This window comes from Notolabrus celidotus, chromosome 3 (assembly GCF_009762535.1).
Source record: "Notolabrus celidotus isolate fNotCel1 chromosome 3, fNotCel1.pri, whole genome shotgun sequence".
In the NCBI taxonomy this organism is placed as follows: Eukaryota; Metazoa; Chordata; class Actinopteri; order Labriformes; family Labridae; genus Notolabrus; species Notolabrus celidotus.
Window position 1 is genome coordinate 21,974,106 of NC_048274.1, and position 1,023 is coordinate 21,975,128.

General features: G+C 41.3%; 1 long non-coding RNA gene across 1 annotated transcript; it reads left to right on the forward strand.

The window, feature by feature from the left end:
* The first annotated feature begins 253 nt into the window (after positions 1 to 253).
* On the forward strand, positions 254 to 651 carry LOC117810885. Its single transcript, XR_004630870.1, has 2 exons — positions 254 to 477; positions 577 to 651. It is a non-coding gene; the product is annotated as an uncharacterized LOC117810885 (long non-coding RNA).
* Positions 652 to 1,023: the final 372 nt, after the last annotated feature.

Consider the following 1,023-nt stretch of genomic DNA (forward strand, 5'->3'; position numbering starts at 1 on the left):
AGTCTGCAGGTAAGTCTTTGTCACGCTGATGTAGAATCCTGTTGTACAGTGTAGACTTTGTGAGTCTCTGCAGCAATCACCTCTGGTTAAACCAAGAATCCGTAATGCTCAAAGGTCCACTTAGCCCGGTTTCACTAACATTAATAATGCAGAACATTTTCCTAATGAAGGAACATATTTTTTCTTTTCCATTTTTCTTCCAACATGTTGGATAACTGTGTTAATCACGGCTTTACTTTCAGATTTCCTCTCTAATGGCATATCCAGTGGAAGGAAAAGGTCATGGTGGTAATAGACTGATGTGAAGTCCTCAGGGAGATCTCTCTCTCTCTCTCTCTCTCTCTCTCTCTCTGCCTCTCTCTCTCTTCTCAGTCCCAGACAGACCGTCTCAGTCTCAGACATCCTCATCTGCCTCCCACAGCGCTCCGCCAAGCTCGCCAGGATTTCAATCACAGGGCCAAATGAAATTATTAAGAGGTGTTAAACTTATTAATCATTAAATTAGCTAAATGATCCTCCAAGAGCAGCCCAGATGAATGACGTGTCATTCTCTAATGCAATTTGCTTCTCCGGCAGGTGAAGGTCAGGAGAGGGCCCTCAGTGTGGACGTTGATGGCTCCTTTTTTTCTTTTTTATAAATTCTCACTTTAAGTCTTTCTTCCTTCATATAATTCCCAAAGTGGGAACCAAAATGTTTACCAGACACACTTTACAAAACACAATAAAGAAATTATGTCCATTAATTCAAGCATTTGAGGGGATAGCTGTATAACGTACTGACTAAGGGTAAGTGTATTACCCACAGGAGATGCAGGACAGCTCGGCCTGTTTTTTGAGAACCCAGTGGGAGTACTGGCACAGATTCTAGTCTATACACCGCTGCAGGTGGAGCTAAAACACCAACATTTACTCTATAGAGTGCATACCTACACCTACACTGGAGTTTATTTATATATATTAGACTAATGTGATGAGAAAATAAGTACATTGTATGTACCTGACACCTTCTGTCATTATTTCCTT